Source organism: Pinus tabuliformis, chromosome J (genome assembly GCF_031772625.1).
Source record: "Pinus tabuliformis cultivar Carrire ecotype Pingquan chromosome J, CPIR1, whole genome shotgun sequence".
NCBI classification, from domain to species: domain Eukaryota; kingdom Viridiplantae; phylum Streptophyta; class Pinopsida; order Pinales; family Pinaceae; genus Pinus; species Pinus tabuliformis.
The window spans coordinates 373037382-373057554 of NC_142295.1; positions in this window are offsets into that span (position 1 = coordinate 373037382).

Genomic DNA, 20173 nt, shown 5'->3' on the forward strand with positions numbered 1-20173 from the left:
GTCAATGTTATTAATGGAACTACATTGTGATTGCAATTCAAATGTCTCATTTTGATTACAGTTCAGTTGTGTCTAACAGTTCATTTCAGTTCAGTTGTGTCATTTTCATTACATTTCAGTTTTGTCTATCTGTTGGAAATACCGAGAAGGGTGGGGGGGAGAATCATTATTTCCTTTTACAAATGCTATTTTATCAATTAAGAATGCTTTAAACAGAACCCAACAATGAACATCAAAATAAATATTTTTATTATCAAATAGAGGGCTCCAAAATATGTTACAAAAAGAGACCTTAGAATGCCTTCAATACCTCTTCACATTTCCAAATTCTAGTAACATTCAATCATTCATTATCCATGAGTAGCACATGAAACATTTATACACGTCTCTAATAAAATTCTAATGAGATCGAATTCTTAAAGAAGCCCCTTCAATAAAAATTTATGTGATATACCCTTGGTTACAAGCCAACCAAGATAACTTATGGATCGATCATGATTTTCCCTTTATACATGGTTAAATGCAAAATACAATTGTGATATCTTGCATTTTTCCAATCCATAGATCCAACCTCAAGGGACATAATTGTATAAATATTCAAACAAACAATTCAATTGTTGTGAATTTCTCCACTATCAACATCTACAACCACAAGATCAGGTGATTTGAATTGAAGCACATTCTGGCATACATGACAACAATAAAAACGAAGCCTGCAAACAATGAAAACAATATGAACAACCTGCAAATCAATGAAGTTAACTTGATAATATGCAAAATTATAATATGAATTCAAGGATAAATAATAAACTATAACCAATACTTTTTAAGGCTAGTAATTTAAGGAGTGAGTGTAATGCTACATGGGCCCACAAAATTGCACGTAATCAAACTTTAAATTATTATGTTGGAAAATCTCCCATGGCTACGATAGCAACAAAAGGTTGGTTCCAAATGGCAGGCAATTGTTGTGGAAACACCTGGCTGCACAGAACAGAAACAGAGCCCTTGATAATGACAACAATGAACTGTCGGTGGAAAATGGGTTGCAACCATTGCGGTAACACCTGACTGGGTATTGTCACCACAATAGACGATGCCATGTTTTACTAGACTCATTACCTCTACTCTTCCATTGAACCATTCTACCACATTCAAAATATTGCAAAGAACAAATACGACGATAACCACTGTGAACTCTGAATAAAGATGGGAGGCATAAGAGTTCGCAGAGAAGGTAGCAAATAATTGTTAGACAAATTTCCATGCATTCAACCATTTTTTCAACAGGGTGGATGGATAGAGTATATTCGAAGGTTTCAGGGGTATGACGACGACATAGCTCAAGAATTTTCTATGCATTACAAGGAGGGTATATATGAGGTAGCAGGGATAACGGTGCATGTGAAAAAATAAGCAATTGTGGAAGTGACAAGGTTACCCTAGATGGGAGAACAATGGTTTGAAACCCGAAAACCCCAACCTAATGTTGTGCAAAAATTCCTTGAGGCAAGTGAACAACTGGAAAATATAAGCACAATATTTGACAGAAGGGCATTACCAAAACCCTGGAAAGATGCTCCATTCCTTGTCAAGAGATTTTTCACATGCGAAGGAAGGTATGTCGTTATTTATTACCAGCACATCTGGTTGTTAGACCACTTGCGTCATGGTAGGTTGGTTAACATGCCTTTATTTCTTGCAAAAACCCTAGAGCATATGGCCCGATCTATGTAGAAATCAAAGTGGCCATTCGAAATCCTGTCCCACCATTTCCTCATTAAAATTTTGGTGGATGTTGTGCTGAAAAGGGAAGGGAGAACTTGGGATGAACTAGTTGGAAGGCCATTGCATGCTGAAGTTGCTACCCCACTAGAGGATGCCCTGGTAGCTACAACTCTGCCCCATGACCTCCCAGCTGCAACTCTACCCCATGATCCCCCAGCTGCAACTTCGTCCCATGACCTCCCAGCTGCAACTCCGCCCCATGACCCCCTAGATGCAACTCCACCCCATGACCGCCCAGCTACAGAAATTCCCACAAAACCTTTCCATATGGCAACCGAGCCACCTAGTGTTCAAACTAGGGTTGCTAAGGATTATGTTGCTAAATCCCCACAGAAAGGAGACAAACAAGATGATTATGATGAAGTAGAAATATAGGGGAGTAAAATTGCCACTAGAAGATTGCGAGGATACATGAAACACTTGACAGTAGTGCGAAAAGCCAAGCATAAAAAGTCAAAGTGAGGTCGACTTGCTACAGTTCTTGAAAACCTCTCGTTGTTACAAAAGGAACAACATAAGAGAAAGAGCAAGCGCAAGTTCAAGAGCATCCACAGGATGTATTGATGGAAGAAGCAGTCATGGAGCAAGGATGCATGCAACAAGGATTCATGGAAAAAGGATTAGGCCACCTTGCTGACACAAAAGAATAAGTTGATAAGGTTCCCTCTCTTGATTCTGAATATGAGTACAATCAAGGAGTAGCCGAATGGTATGGAATAGAGGGCCTTGCCTCAATTTCAATTTTGTATGGGGATGATGTGAAGGAAGAATCAACTGCACCACCAGAATTGTCCTCCAAAAATGAGGAGGATCGACCAACTGCGCCACCAAAATTGTACTCAAAAATGACGTTGGTTGATGAGGAGGACCAACCAACTACACCACCAAAATTTTATGGGGATGATGAGTAGGACCAACCGGCTGCACCACCATAATTGTATGGGAAAAATGAGGAGGAACAACCAACTGCACCACAAGAATTGTATGGGTATCATGAGGAGGACCAACCAACTGCACCACAAGAATTTTATGGGGATGATGAGCAGGACCAACCAACTGCACCATTAAAATTAACAAAGAATCACGTTGGAAATGTAAGTACCCCTACAAATGTTCCTCTGTATATTTCATTTTTAAGGAAGAATAGGATTCTCCAGATGAAAAACAGAGAGCTACAAATCAAAGTTAAAACCCTAACAGATGAGTTGAGACAAGAAGAAACTTTTGAGAGATTTAATTTCTTAGTCCAAGTTGCAGAGTCCCTACCCATTGGTGTCATAGATATAACTTCTCTAGGGGTCCAAGAAAATATATCCCTTGGAAAAAAAAAACTTTTGATATTGTTGTGAAAACAGAGGACCAGAAGCCAGAGATGAAATTGACCAAAAGCACAGCTGTGCAAACAGAGGAACATGAATCACATATGAAACTAACAAAAGAAACGATTGTACAAACAGAGGAATAGGAACCATAGATGAAACTAATAGAGGACTGGGAACCAAAGATCAAACTGACCAAAGAAGTTGTTGTGCAAACAGAGGATGAGGAAGCAAAGGATAAATTAGTCTTGTGTATACCCTCTTATAAGGGAAAACTAATACCTTTCCATTTGCATGAAAACTTAATTCATGACCTTTGCAAGACATGGGAAGAATATATAAACAAAGTTGAAGGAGAACATAAAAACACAATGGTTGAGTTGCAAAGAAAGGTGAACAAGATGGATAATGATAAGAAACAACTCAGATAGATAATGGATGATGTGCTTAGTTGCAGGGCTCCTTCAACCAATTACAACGTGTACTTGAAAAAAATATTGTTGATGTTTAAAAAGAATGCTATCATCAACAATAAGCCTTTCCAGGTTGAATACAAACATGGTTTCATAGAAGCATATAGGGCCTACACGAATCTAGAAAAATATTTGCTCTGTGAATTGTACCAACATAATTTTCTGGTATCTCTTAACAAGAAATGGAATTGTAAGATAATCTTCGGCAAAATCACATAGCGAATCTTTTGTCGACGCGTTTCGAACCAACTAGTGTGGTTCATCGTCAGGACAAGTTGAAGAACCAATCTAGCTTAGCGTGAATAAATAGAGTGTGCAGAGATCCCAACGGCTACATTTCTAATGGCTAATTTGACCAAGAGACCCTGGTCAAACTACTAAAAAATTATTATTCAATTAATATTTCTCTAAAAAGCTAAATATAGGTAAATATTTGGTAAATTTTAAAATAATTAGGTAAATCTACTGGTAAATTTAAAATAATTAGGTGTATTATTCTTATTATGTACCTATTTTAATTAAGATGGTTATTATATCCCTTAATATATCATATTTAAATATTATTCCAATGTAAAGGTACCAAACCCTATTTTTCTACTAGATAGTTGTGTGATAATTAATTCAAGGTCTCTGGTAAGTTAGATCTATACCAAATTTAGTATTTTAATTAGATTGGTCATTAAGTCAATCAGCTAAATAACTAAATAATAATCTAAATCTTCTATTATTATTATTAGAGAATTTGCTATATTAGGTGAAAAATATAACTAATATTATGGAAAATCATAATTACCTAATAATAGTTATTCCAAGGTGAACTATTATTACTAATAATTTAAGGTCGATAGTTTATTATTAAAACTAATGTTATTGGTACCTAAAACATTAAAAATATTTTTATTCCAAATTTATTAAGGTTAATAGTGTCATTATTATCTAATATACGTTAGGTCTATATCATATTTATTATTTAAATAGATTGGTCAATAGATTAAAAGTTTATTACATAATCTAAATCATCTTGATAGATCTAAACAGTTTGTTCAACTATAATTCCTAGAATCATAATCCAAATTGATGAGTTTATTACTAAACTACTATTCTGGTATCTTTAAATCTACAGGTTAAACCACTATTTATTAAAAAGAATATTTATTCCAAATTTTTATTAAGGATAATCATATCAATACTGATAATTATTGATATTTATAAGGTTTAAATTTTTTTAATAAGAATTCGTTTAAGGGAAACTTAATTTTTAAGGTTAACCTAGGGATACTTAAATAATATAATACTAATAAGCCCCATATATACAATAATAGCTCGAAACAAACTCAACCGTTCCAAGATCGTAGGACAAAACCGACAAAAGAAATTAAAGGAGGTGGAAGACAAAAACCCTAAGACCTAATAAAAGGAAAAGAGAAGGCTAAGAAGACAAGGCTGGGACCCAGCAACTACTAATCTTCCAGCCATCATCCCTATTAAGGTTGACCGGCCTTTTTTCGATCTCCAGGGCCTCCCTAAATTTGCGATGGTGAAAGTGCGCAATTTTGGCAATGACTTGAGCCTCCTCTATACACACATGATGCATAGTCTTTCCCGCATGCTCAGCCAGGGCCGAGGACTTGGTCCTTCCATGTCTTAAGTCAGCCGAATGCTCGCTAATCCGTTGATTAATAGAGCGACCAGTCTCACCAATATAAGGGGTCCCACAGGAACAGGGAATGACATAGACGCCCTTCATGTCCTTAGGGTCAATCGGGTCTTTCACCGACCTGAGGGAACCACGGATAGTGTTGAGAGGTCTAAAGGTCGCGGCCACATCGTACTTCCTCAGAATCCTTGCAATCCTGTCCGTGGTTCCTTGGATGTACGGAAGGTTCACACCCATGATATGATCCTTGGAAACTTTACGAGTGGACGGCTCCTTCTTAGCCTTGAGGAAGGCTTTTTGACCGAGGCGTCTATCATAACCATTCTTCTCAAAGACATCCAGGAGGTGAGCCTTCTCCTTTTCTAGGCTCTCCTCATCCGAAATTCTAACAGCACGGGTGGCAAGCGTGCTAAGAACACCTAACTTTTGAGCAGGGAAATGGTGGGAAGAAGCATGCAAGTATTGCTCAGTATGCGTCTTCTTCCTATACACCTGATGAGAAAAGGAACCATCCACCTTTTTAGAGATGAGAACATCCAAGAACGGAAGACAACCATTCTCTTCTTTTTCCATCGTGAATTTTATGGCGGCGGATTGGTTATTAAGGTGACAGAAGAAGCGATCGAGTTCATCCGGACCATGAGACCAGACAACACCAGTGTCATCAACGAATCTCCTCCAAAGCTTTGGTAAGAGACGAGAGGAGGCCAAAGCCTTCGACTCAAAATCCTCCATGAAGAGATTCGCGACAACAGGGGACAAGGGGGAGCCCATGGCAACTCCGCAAGTTTGCTCATAGAATTCTCCCTCGAAGCTGAAAAAGGTAGAGGTAAGGCACAGCTCAACTATGGAATCCCAACCCTAATGTAGGGTATGTCCAATTAAGAGCCTTTGTATCGTATTTAAGAAATCAGGCCAGTTGGGTGGAAGCTCTTAAAATTTATAAACGTAATTCCGAGAGAATTTTATGGGTTAGAGTAGAATATGAAATACTTGTAGAGGTGATAAAAGAACAACAATAGTTGGTCAGTTCGTCAGAGGTAGCAGAGTATATCAACAAGAATAGGCAACAAACCATTGCATATTGCATAGCCGAGATTCAAATATTGGAGATTGCCGCAAAAGAAGGATGTAAAGCAAGGTGGGATGCCTCGGGAAAACAAACCTGAAATAAATATCCATTTAAATACCTAAACTTAAAGGCAACCTTAACAAGGGTTGATTAGTATATTATTTCCATGGAACGGTGTGGGAATAAATAGATCGGTCTTAGATTTCACTATCTAATGATCTGACTACCAATAAGGATATCTAAAAAGTCATATACCCTGGAAAAAAAAGAGTTTGAATATTGGAATGAAATTATGGAAACATGAGGGTATATTAGTCCTGGTGAAGCAGGACACAATGATTATTGTATCAGCAATATTCATGAAAATCCCCCTTCATTCTCCGATTCTGATTGACCCCTATGTTCTTGCTAATATTCAATCCCTCACTGTTGTTGATGTTGTAATATATATAATCTTTGATGTTGTAATATATATTATTATCCAATAATATATCACCATTAGCACTGAGCAGTTATAAAAAAAATGGTAAAATTGTGTTTTACATGTTTCATTGCAATTTTGTTGCATTTCCTCTACAATTTTTGTTACATTTCCGTTGTTTTTATTCCAATTTATATATTAGATTCATGTTTAGACACCAATGTATGCAATCATAATGCAAGTATGGAAAACCTCGTGAAATATATCTTCCATAAGATACAAAATAATCGATGTATTGAAAGACTGAGTGTAAATGCATGGAGTTATTTATTGACCTTAAATGACAATTCAAACAAATTAGACAAATCAACAAACATATCCTGACCACCTATCAAACATACATGAACATATTTAGCAAAACAATAATACATCAAATACATGTAATACACTAATAAATATTAAAATCAAATTGAAAACAAATGCATCACAACAAACCTGGAAAGCCATGCATTGTTGGAGCGAGGGTGACCTTGCTTGTTGAGTTGTTCAAACTCAAATGGTTCATCTTCACCTGTAGCGATATTCAAGTCAATTTCCAATCTTGCATTTTTTTTGCTTGTTTTTCTTCTCTTTTTGGGGCTCAAGAAACTCTTCTTCCTCTTCAAAGATGACTCAAAATCACCCAACCCATACTTGAATTCATAATCCATAATATGAAGATTGTTGGCATCATCTAACATTTTTTTAAACAAACAATCAGCTGTTCAATCTTGGTCAAAGTAGCAGGAGGACTTTTTCGAATGAGGTCTATGTAGCAAAATAACTTCTCTTTGGTCAACTCAAGTCCTTCAACATTTACATCAACATTGTGACTATCCATGGAAAATGTGTTTGCATCTTCACCAAGATACGATATTGCCTCTATATTTATCTCAGGAGGGTCATTGTATGAATCAATTGTGCTTTGATGATTTAGTAATTGGTTTGAAGCCATTGAACGGGAAGACAACCAACCCACCTTTATGGCATGCTTGCAAATGTTTCCACGAATAGACCATGGGAAATCACAAGTTAAGAAATTTGTGCGATGACAAGTGACAAGATATTTCTTATTAGGTTTATATTGAATCCTCACCCAAAAAGAATGAGACATTTTCTCATGAGGGTTGCAATCACTATCTGGAATTCTTTTTGCTTTTTTCATTGATGATTCAAACTGTTTCTCTTTCCTGTAATTATTCAAAAATCCTTCCTTTTTTAGAATTTCCTTAAACCGATAACAGGGTTCAACATTTGTTAGAAGAACATATATCAACCAATCCATCCTACGAGAACATTTCTTTCTTCTATCAGATAGAAAGTTTGTCTTTAGGTAACAATGATATGACTCCACAACATTGTTTGTCTCCTGATTTGCATGGGGAAAATCTCGACAATCTTTTACCCAAAACCCTAATTGCATAAAAGTTTGGTTAATGAAGATATTTCATCCGTATGAAAACCAAAAAGAGAAATGTAAGAAAGAGTTTTTCAACTTACAAATCTTGTCACCAACAACCCAATTCTTGTGGAAATAGTCTAGGAACTTCTCCTCATTAGAAAATTTGTTGAAGAAAGAATTAATTGCATTGCTCACTTCAACACTGGAACAATAATTCATAATTAAACCCAAATCACTAAACATCTCTTTTTCTATTTTTGGACTATTGGCTAATCGATTCACATTTTTTAACCATACTTGATGTACGTGCCAAACACACAAGATAAAATTGCACCTTGTGATTCTCCTGCCACATTCAATTCATTTCAAGCATGTTATTTTTGTAATAAATACAAGTTGTACTGTAAAATAAGAAGATTGAAGTTACATTAAAGCACTGATTTCAGCCAATGCATCATCAACCATGAAGGCATTAGATTTCCAACTATTATCAACTTCGTGACACCTATGTATGAGGTGCTCCAATCATAGTGAAATGTCCTGTGATGTATTACGTAATGCCACTACCCATGAAACACCATGAGTGTGTAAAACTGATACTATCACATTCAAAAAACATTTGAAGTCAACTTCAACTCATTAATCATTATCAATCATTACTAATCAAAGTATTGTGCTAGATCAATCATTCTTAATACACTCATCCCATATTTATTCGCACTAAATGTTGAATCCATGTCAATGAGGTTATTATTCGATATCTTCACCATGGTATCCAACATCCACTTCGTCTGAATTCCAACTATAAAAAGGATCTCTCCACCATTGGGGTTTTGATAAAAGAAAAATTCATCTGGGTGTTTTCTATACCAATAGTTCACAATCATGGAGTGTGTAATGTGCATGAGATTGCATGCAGGATTGCCTTTACAATTTTGGGCAGATGTTGTAGATACTGTTGTTTATGTAATAAACAGAGGGACTTCAAGTTCCTCAGATGGTGGCATTCTAGAGGATGCATGGATAGGTAAAACAGTAAACTACCCATTTTTAAAGACTTTCGGTTGTGAAGCCTTTGTCCACATTAATAAAGGAAATAGAACAAAGATTGAGGAAAAATCAAAGAAATGTTCCTTTATTGGATATGGTGTTAATGATTTTGGTTATCGCTTATATGATTATGAAAATCACAAAATCATTAGGAGAAGAGACGTCATATTCAATGAAAAGGTCCTGTATAAGGATCAGATGCAGGAAAAAAAAACAGGAAAAAGAAAACAGAGAATACACAATGCTTGATGAGATCATAGAAAAAGTAAAGGTGCCTGAAAATCATAATGATCAACAACCACAACAACAACAACTACCACAAAAGCAACAGGCACCTAAAACACTTGAAATTGGTGTCAGAAGATCTATAAGGACAAGTAAACCCCCTAAACGATACTCTCCTTCATTATATTATGTATTTTTTACTAACTCATCTGAACCAAAATGTTATGAAGAAGCAATGCATGTAGAAATTAGGAAGAAGTGAGTGGTAGCGATGAAATAAGAGATGGACTTCTTGGTACATAACTAGACTTGGGACTTAGTCAAGTTGCCTGTAGGTAAAACATCATTGTAGAATAAATGGGTTTACAGGTTGATGGAAGAATATGGAGGTAGAAAGAGGTACAAGGATAGACTTGTTGTGAAGGGGTTTGCACAAAATAAAGGTATAGACTTTGATTAAATTTTTTCTCGTGTTTTTAAAATGAGTTTAATCAGAACTATTTTAAGTCTAGTGGCAACAGAAGATTTTCATCTTGAGCAGTTAGATGGAAATACAACCTTTCTCCATGGGGATTTGGAGGAAGAGATCTATATGCAGCAACCACAAGGGTATGAGGTCAAAGGGAAGGAGAAATTAGTGTGCAGGTTGAACAAGATATTGTATGGACTAAAACATGCTCCAAGACCACTAGTGGTATCTAAAATTTGATAGGTTTATGTCTGAACAAGGTTATACTAGATGTCACTCTGACCACTGTGTTTATCTTAAAAAGAAAAATGATGGCAGCTATATTATATTGCTATTGTATGTATATGACATGCTTGTTGCAGGGTCTAACATGTAGGAAATAAATGTTCTCAAAGGAAAATTGGAAAATTCATTTGCAATGAAGGATTTGGGTGCTACAAAACAAATCCTTGGTATGAGAATAACTAGAGACAGGAAAAATCGCAAATTAACATTGTCTTAGAGTGAGTACATACAAAAGGTGTTGGAAATATTTAATATGTAGAATGCAAAACCAGTTAGTACACCTTTGGCTAGCCATTTCAAACTAAGTAAGGAGATGTGTCCCAAGACCTAGGAAGAGATGGATTATATGTCTAAAGTTCCATATGCATCAATAGTTGGAAGCTTAATGTATGCAATGGTCTGCACAAGGCTTGATATTGCACATGTAGTGGGAGTTGTAAGTAGGTACATTAACAACCTAGGAAAATAACATTGGATGACCGTGAAGTGGATTCTCAGCTATTTGAGAGGTAGCAAAAATCAAGCATTATGCTTTGTTGGTTCGAACATTTCTCTATAGGGATATGTTGATGTAGATATGGCAGGTGATAGAGATAACAAGAGGAGCAACATAGGGTATATGTTTCGTATAGGTGGAAAAGCTGTTAGTTGGGTTTAAAAATGAAAAGTGTTGTTGCACTTTCAACAATGGAAGTGGAGTATGTTGCTACTACATAATTTAGTAAAGAAATGATTTGTTTACAAAGGTTTATGGATGAATTGGGTAAGAAGCAAGAGATGGGAAGGTTATATAGTGATAGCCAGAGTGCCATTCATCTTGCAAATAAATCAATATTTCATTCCAAGACTAAACATATACAACTCAAGTACCATTTCATACGGTCAGTGTTGGAAGATGGACAATTGAAGATGGAAAAGAGACACACTAGTGAGAATCCTGCAAATATGTTAACAAAAGTTGTAACCAAGGAGAAACTGAGATTCTTCTCAGTTTCAATTGGTCTTCAAGTATGATGGTGAATATGAGAAACAACTAGTTCCAAGTGGAGTCATTGTCCAGCAAGTGAAGAAACAGTGGAGTTTATATAATCAGTCTCCAAGTGGGAGATTGTTGGGTGTGGAGCCTGATTATCTTCCTGACTCAGAGGTTTTTTTCCAATCGTATCTGAATCCTAGTTCCTAACAGGGAGGCAACACTACCCGTTTAATCGCCATTAGGGGGGTACATGAGGGGGCCAATGACGAATCTGGGTTGTTCATTAGGCGAATGATATGACAGTAGATGTTATGTTAATTTAGGTTTTTTCCCTATAAGGAAACCCTCGATTTATTATATTGTATTTCCATTGGGGATTATCATTCTGAGCGAGAAAGAGAGATGATATTGTGTGAGAGCGAAGAGGTAATTAGAATAGATTTGATATAGGTTGTATCTCTTACATTTGCTGGATAATATAAAAAGAAGGGATGACTCTTTCTCCATGGACGTAGCCCAAATTGGGTGAACCATGTATATCTGTGTCTCTCTTGTTTTATGTGTTTTCTGTGTTTGCGTTTCTGCAATATTTTATGTGTTCCATTACTCTGTAATATATAATTTTCTAATAGTTTGACTATTTCTAAGGGAAATCGCTCTAGGACCAATTATTGAGCACACACTTATACTAAGGGGGGGAGGTGAATCAATATAAATTGTTTTACTTATTAAACTTTCATGAACCATAAGAAAACAATCACATATGAGATCTGTCACTTGTAGAACATAAAACATAAGATTTAGATGGAAGCCCTTTTGAGAGAAAACCATAAAACTTATTCTTATAATTCTTTGTAAGAAAAAACCTACTATTAGATATATTTGTAGGCACCAACCCACTAGAGGCACCAATCCACATTGGTACAAACCCTAGTAGTGATAAAAAGAGAATTATAACAAAATTTCCAGGTTCACTCATTTAAAACCAATTTTAGGACCATTCACAAACCCTATATTCCATAGGGAATATCTCTGAAATTATAGTGAAATAGTATACAGAATAGGTACGAGATGTACCTCGATTTATTTTGTTAATATGGTCAAAATTTCACAGTTTTATTCTTCATAGAAAGTGAATTATAGAAAAATTTCCATGTTGTTTAGGATTAATTTTAAGACCATTTACAAACCATAACTTCCAAAATTATAGTATACCATAATATAATTTTTGACTAAACATACCTTGTGATGTCTTGTCAATTTGATCCAAATTTCATGGTATGAGACATCTCAGAAAATAAATTATAGTGAAAATCCAAAATCTACCACCTATAATACTTCTAAAATCCATGGATTTTACCATATTTTATAAAATTGAAACACAATATAAAAATATACAAAAATGAAAAGATTGAATGATTAAGTTTATGGATACTATAACCATCCCAGGTTTATTCATTGAAACACATGCTCTCATAAAATATACTACAAGGAAACATCTATTTATGGACATGTATTTATATAAATGCATATATAATAGTCATAATGGTGATGAAGCCAACCAAAATAAGGCAATATGAAAAACGGTGTGGCCCAACCAGTTTCTTAAGACAGAAGTATGTAAAAGAAAGAAAAATTAATCAATTGTCATAGACACCAATTCAATGAATGTAATTTGTTAAAGAGGAAAAACCAATCATGGTAAGCCACAAGAGTGAAATTTTGTCGTCGCAAAATATACGTGTATAAAAGCACCTATGTGAAACTCTCTCTCTCTCTATATATGTGTGAGAGAGAGAGAGATTTCTAGAAACATAAGAATATGCACAATACATTTTGACCACCATTCAATAGACAAATTTTATTAACATATATAAAACTAGACAATAAATTTGTGCATTGCTAAATGTTCTCACTGTATGAATGAAATTCAATTATTCAATTCATGTGTAGGCATGTAATAATACCACTTTTCTAGTGACTCGTTTAACATGAAGTGACATAATTTAAGTATCCTGTAATAATGTGAACTCAACAATCACAATAGCACTAGGATCATGTTACTTATCTATGGAAGCTAAATTCCCTTGGAAATTGAAGAAATGCCCCACATTATCCTCCCAACCATAGGTTGCTACATTATTCAGTCCCATAACTCACCATCCTCATGCCAAGTCTAGAGTTTGAGAGCTAAAATTTCTTGGGCAATTCACCAGTTGTGTGGAGGAAGTGTAATATCTTGTAGGTGGTTTATCAGCAGCTTGGCAAGCAATTGTAGTTTCTCAATCGTAGAAAGAACTAGAGGTTTTTAATAAAACTACAAGCACCCAAGACTCATTTTATAGGTGGTTTCTCAACTAGGGACAAACACTGGTGGTTTATCAACTGTAGCAAGTACCTGCGGTTTATTAGTCCCAGATATCACCCACCAATCTCTATCAACTTCACTCCATGATTAGGTTTAGCATTACCTAGTACAACTGCAAAATTAAGTGGGAACAATCCTGTGCAAAGAAACACTCTTCGTGTGTTGTTATTATCACTCGTTTTTCCTCGGGAATTCTCTATAAAACTAAAATTTTTATCACCTATTTGGGTTTTTCTCCAATATTTATGGTAGTTTGAGCTTCCTCCTAAGTTTGGCCGAGAGGACACACTCTTCCCCTATGTTGTCTTCTCTAGAAAATCACCCTTTTATGAGAAGGGCACTTATTTGGAATGACACCTTCTTTGCATTAATGCCCGTATCAGATCCAAGTTGCCCAATCATTCTTCGGGGGTGTTATCTCTAAATTATATGGGATGGTTATGGCAACTCACATCATATCCCACCCCCATATACTCTTCCCTGTGTTCCTTCTCCTCAGATTTTAATAATAAAAGAAAATTTAACTAATTAATTATTAATAATATACTTTAACTAAATATATTTAATTAAATATAATAATCCATAGTTAATTAATTAATACTATAACTAATTAATTATTACTATTAATTTAAAGAATAATTCTTTAATTAAGCATTAACACATTATTATTTTGATTTTGGTGTTGATTAAAACATTAATGAACAATTAACATTAAACACACATTCATACCTTTTAGTACCATGAACAAAATATGAATGAATTTCACTAGTAATAATTTTTTAGTATATTAAAACAAGTTTCCTTCAACAATTAGATATCACCTTGAAATATTCAATTACACGAAAGGTTCATAGTTAAAGCAGGGGATGTTACATAGTTCTTGCATTTGTTCTCTAATTTTTTATGGAAACAACTTTCTTGATTATATTTTTGCAAATATAGGAAAACAAGAAGAGATTCATTTACAAATTTTATTTTTTTATCTATTATGCCTCTATCATTTTTAAAATAACCTCTTATTTGAACTTTGTTAGACATTATTTTTTTAGTTTCATTCTTTTCATTTACTTTTTTTTTCCTCAAGTTTTCAAATTTGTTTAAATAAAATTTGTTAAGAAAAGGCAACAAAAAATATAATATTTTTGATAAAAAAAAAACAATGATTACAAACCATAACACCACAAATTTACATGAAAAACCTAGTAGTGTACTAGGAAAAACCACAAGGAGAATATCAACAACTCTTTTATTGCTAGTCATAATAATTACAAGTGCTTTCATTTGTGAGATAAACTCTCAACTCTCAATAGCTCAGTATTATTTATAGAATAAATCCATGTTTTATTAGAGGAGAATCCTTCGTTAGAATCAAGGTGAAGTTTCTAGTACATTCTAGAAGTCTTTGTTACATTAGAGAAGAATATTGGAGAGAAAAATAAAATAAAAAATATTTACTCTTTCACTCAACAATATTTGAACTCGCACTTAAAAATATTTCGAATCGCACTTAAATATTCACATTTACTCTTAACTATATTTGGACACACACTTAAAAATATCCCATTTGAGACCAAATATTATAGACACTGATCTTTTCCCAAAATCTCTCATCACCTTTGTATCACACCAACCAAGATTCTATAAAGCTCTTGCTTATCTCTTGGCAACATTTTTGTTAACATGTTGGTTGGATTTTCTTCTGTGTATATTTTCTCCAACTGTAGTAGCCCATCATCTAGTAGTTGGAAAATCGAATGATATTGAACACCAATATTCTTTGTTTTAGAATGATATGCTACATTTTTTCCTAAGTGAATATTAATCTGACTATCAAAATGCAACACATATTTGTCTTGTTTTATTCCCAACTCTTCTAGAAAGTGTTGCATCCATAACATCTCTTTATAATATTACATTTTAACTATATATTGTGCCTCTATTGTGGAGAGAGCTACTACCTTCTGCATTCTCAACACCCAAAACACTGTTGCACCTACAAAAATATATAAATAACTTATGGTGGAATTTCTATTATCCACATATCCAACCATATTTGCATGTGTATAACCTTCAAGTTTGGCATTATTTTTACCAAAACATAAACAATAACTACTAGTACCCTTGAGATACGTAAAAATCCACTTTACTGCTTGTCAATGTTGTTTTCCTAGATTTGCAAGAAACTTACTTACAACTCCCACTAAATGTGCAATAACTCGCCAGGTACATACCATGATATACATCATGATACCAAATGCTGAAGAATAAGGAGTTCTTCTCATTTCATCTTTCTCTTTATCATCACAGAGACATAAGTTAACACTGTGTTTGATGTTAGGTACAAGGGGTGTACTAATTGGCTTGCAATCCTTCATATTGAACTCGTATAATATCTTTTCAATATATTTTTTTTGTGATAGCCACAACTTTTTGTTATTTATGTCATGTGTGATTCTCATGCACAATATTTGTTGTACTGGACCCAAAAATTTCATTGCAAATATGCTGCCCAAATCCTTCTTCAACATGTTGATCATGTTCTTATCATGTCCAACAATTAACATGTCATCCTCATATAACAATAATATAAAGTATCTTTATTCATATCTCTTGATTTAAACACAATAATCAACCTATAATCTTTTAAAATCATGGTCCAACATAAAAGAATCAAATTTGTTATATCATTGGTGTGGTGCCTGTTTTAACCCATAAAGTCTCCTTTTCAATTTCTAAACTAAATTCTCTTTACATTTTTCTTTGAATCCATCTGGTTGCACCATATAATATCCTTCAAATATCGATGAAGTAAGGCTATCTTGACATCTGGGTGTTCACATTCCAAATCTAAAGCACCAAAAAAACCAAGAATAACTCTTATGGATGACATCTTAACAATAGGAGATTTTTTTGTTTGTAAAATCAATATCTTCCTTTTGTGCAAACCATTTCACCACCAACCTCTCCTTGTAACTTCCTTTCTTCCCTTTGACCTCATTTTTAATCTTTTTAGCCATTTTTTCTATAATATGTTTCTCCCTTTTGGAGGCTTTACTAATCCCCAAGTTTTGTTTTTCAATAGAGAGTCCATTTCTTCCTCCATTGCTTTCTTGCACTCTTTGCTAGTTTCCACTTTACAGCCTTCTTGAAAACATTCAAGTTCACCTTCATTAGTTAGAAAAATATAATCTAAGGGTGGATACCTTTGTGAAGGTTTATGATTCCTCAGAGACCTGCGAATCAATTGTGGTGGTGTGTTTTCTAGTTGGACTTCTTGCAAAGTTTGTCGCACATTTTCTACTTATTGTTGTGCATCATATTCTACTTGTTGTTCATCACATTGATGAATTTCCTGCCCATCTTCATGAAATGGTGGGATATCAGTAAGCTTGTTAAAAATCCTCTTTACCTCTATATCACCTGTTGACCTTTTAAACATTTCTCACTCATTAAATATAACATCCTACTTGTAAGAATTTATTTTTAACTGTATCCCAAACATGGTACCCAAATTCACTATTCACATATCCCAAATATATGCTCCTCATGGATTTATTATCTAACTTAGTTCTATTCTCTTTAGGAATATGCATACACGCTTCACATCCAAAAAAAATCAAGTGAGAATAATTTACCTTCTTACTAGTCCAAACTTCTTCAATACTTACACCACCCAAGGTTGTAATAGGTAATCGATTTATGAGGTAACAAGTTCTCCTTATTGCTTTTGCCCAAAAATGATTTTCCATTCCTGAGTTGAAAAACATACTCCTCACCTTCTCAATGATAGTAAGGTTCTTTATTTCTGCACTGCCATTCTATTGAGGAGTACCAAGGATAGTATTTTCATGCATTATGCTGAACCTATTGCAATAATCCTTGAGTGCATTTGAGCAGTATTCACCACCATTAATTTTCCTTAAACACTTCAATAATTTGTTAGTCTCTCTTTCAACAACGAAGTAAAATTTTTGAAATATCTCAAACATCTCACCTTTTCTTTTCATGGGATATGCCCAAAACTTCCTAGATGCATCATCTATAAATGTGACAAAATATGAGTCTCCTCCTAATGTCTTAATATTGGTTGGTTCACACACATTAGAATATATTAATTCTAGTATACTAGTTTTCCTTTCATGGAAACCTCTCATAAATGAAAATATCGTTGTCTACCATATATGTAATGCTCATAAATATTAAGTTCATGGGATTTCAAACTTGGAATAATTTTTTTCCAACAAAGTTTTTAAGGCCTCTTTCACTAATGTGACACAATCGATAATGCCATAGATCCACTGAGTTTTATTCTTTTGCAATAGTAGCTACATTTAATATTTTTGTTTTTTCCCTTTATGTATACAGGGTTCTTACCTTGAATCCTTTAGCCATGATCAATGCTCCTTTAATAACCTTCCAAGTTCCTTTGCCAAACACTCTATGATATGCTTCATCATCTAACTTCCTAATGGAAATCAAATTCATTCCAAGATCTGACACATGCCTAACCTGTTTTAGCAATAAACTATAACCATTTTTGTATTTACTATAACATCTCCTACTCCTTTAATATTACAAAGACTTTTATTTCCTAATCGAACCTTACCTAGATTACCAGATTTATAAGAAATAAAATTTTCTCTACTTGGAGTAGCATGATAGGAAACTCCAAAATCTAAAATCCAACCATTTTCAATATTATAAGCATAAAGACATACATATTGACAATAAATAGTGATTAATACCTCACCTTATGATGCAAAAACAATGGTTTCTGCATTGTTGTTTTTGGGTTCTTTTTTTGCTCCTTTTGCCCCTTTTTCTCTTTTTTTCCATGGGCCAACAATTATTTTTTATGTGACCACATTTTCTACAATGATCACAAATTAGTCTTCCATTCCTAGAATTTGATATACCTCTAGATTTTTAACACCGTCATCCATCACATTCAATTTTTGTTCCATCGTTGGATAAGACTAGAGCTTCTCCTCCTTGATTTTTCAAAAATGATTTGCACCAAAACTCATTCATTAAAATACTGCTAACATTATCAAACTTCAAGATCCCTATAGGTGTTGAATTGTTGATAGCTATTATCAAATTCTCCCAACTATCCGACATGTATGACATGAGAAGAATGTGTGACAACCCCTGGATAATCCCATAATGTAAATATCTAAAATATTATGTTGTAATTAAATGCCTAATATTGGGAACATGGATTATAGAGCTTGAGGAGGGATATTTCTTGGAATAGGAGGAAGTTTTGTTTTTAAATTTTAGTCATGGGGACTGAATGGTATGCCTTAAATGGAATGAACACACCATTAAATTATGCTAAAGAGGAAGGACGAGAGCTGTGCTTCCTTGCGAAGATTTACAAGTAAAAAAAAGGACAAATTAATGAAAGGAATGAGCCACACTGGAAGGAGAAATTGGCTTGGGAAAGCACACAACAAGAGGGGACCGTTTTTCAGTTACAACAACCATAATAGAAGAAGTCAGAAGGAGGAGAATGAGGACAAGCCACTACCTGACACTAACAAAGTGGACTATCATGTTGAAGGGGAGAATGACCAAAAAATAGGGTGAGTTGTTTGGGGAAGTCATCCTTGATGGGAGGAAAAAAACAGGAATAAAGGAAAAAAAAGAGCAAAGAAGAAAGCACGAGGAAAGGGGGTTCGCTCTAGTAGGAGCGTAGCTGAGGAAACACAAGAGGGATTACTGGCTAAGGAAACTTCAGAGCAGTGACTTTCCTTAAGGCCAATGAACCCATAGGGAGTGGCTTACTTAAGGACCGATGAACCCACTGGGAAGCTTGTGTTGAAGAATTTAACTAGGAGCATCAATACATATGACATGATAAAGTGGAAAACTTCATACTCTATTACAGGAAAAATAATCTCATGCAGTGGAACTAAGAGACAACAACAATTATGCAGTCAAGGGCCTTGGATCTACATCATTGAAGCTAGAAAACGGAGCAAAGATACACCTAACCAATATACTCTATGTTCCAAGTTTGAAAAAGAATTTAATTTCAATTTATTGTTTAGAAGATAAAGGAGATAGGGTTTCTTTTGTAGATGGTAAAGTCTTGGTTTGGGGAAAGGATTCAAGCATTCAGAAAGCAAAAGTTATTGGAGTTCATGAATGAAGACTATATAGAGCTATAATACCATCTCCTCAAGCCCTAGTTCACATATAAATCAATCATATCGAACTATGACATAGAAGATATGGGCATATACACTATACGATCATTAAATCTCTCAATCAAATGGTAAATGACATCCCTAATGTTGGGTTGTGTTATATTCTTTCCACATAGTTAATAGGGGGTTTGAAGGGCACCCATAACTCCACTTTATGGGGTCCGGGGCAGCGCCCCGGAAAATTTTGGTTTTGGACCATATGTTAGGTTGGGCGGACCCACCTATGGTTTTGTGCATGATTTTCGCACATGTTTTTTGGACGCGATGGTTTTCGGTCCATGGTATTGGACGCGATGGTTTTCGGTCCAATACCGATGGTTTTTGGTCCATGGTATTGGACGCGATGGTTTTTGGTCCATGGTATTGGATACTTCGGGATGTATAAATATGTATTGTAACATTGAAAGGAACATA